This window comes from Oryx dammah, unplaced genomic scaffold (assembly GCF_014754425.2).
Source record: "Oryx dammah isolate SB20612 unplaced genomic scaffold, SCBI_Odam_1.1 HiC_scaffold_12, whole genome shotgun sequence".
NCBI classification, from domain to species: domain Eukaryota; kingdom Metazoa; phylum Chordata; class Mammalia; order Artiodactyla; family Bovidae; genus Oryx; species Oryx dammah.
In genome coordinates, this window is record NW_024070196.1 from 47,460,164 (window position 1) to 47,460,885 (window position 722).

The window sequence follows — 722 nt, forward strand, 5'->3', positions numbered from 1 at the left end:
GGTTATTATAAGATATTGAATATAGTTCCCTGTACTATACAATAAGTCCTTATTGGTTATCTATTTTTATATAGTAGTGTGTATATCAAAAGTTCAATGGTGTTAGTCACTCAGTCATGTCCGACTCTTGCGATCCTGTGGACTGAAGCACACCAGGCTCCTCTGTCCATGGGATTCTCCAGGCCAGAATACTGGAGTGGGTAACCATTCCCTTCTCCAGGGGATCTTCCCAACCAAGGGATCAAACCCGGGTCTCCTGCATTGCAGGTGGATTCTTTACCATCTGAACCACCAGAGAGGCCCAGTGTATATATGTTAACCTCAAGCTCCTAATTTATCTGTTCCCCTCCCTTTTCCCTTTGGTAACCATAAGTATACAGAGATTTTGTATTCTTAATTTGCAACTCTTCAGCAATGAGGCCTCCCTTTCTGCTCCTCTGTTTATGTAGAAGGTTATCATAAGACGTAAGTGAATGTAGGTAAGGTGGTTACTGCAGAGCCTGGACTGTCAGGGGACGTTCAGCTTTAAGAGATCCAATATGTTATTTTCTTCTTTTGTGTGCTGTTTCTCAAGGACTTTCTATTCCTTATCAGTTCCTGGAAAGCAGGAACGAGCAGAGCTGCAGGCAGTTCTCAGGACTGAGATCATGAGAAGGGCACCTGCTTGGATTCCTCTCAGTGACCCCCTTCAGCGACCCCCTTCAGCACCTCCCTTCAATGAC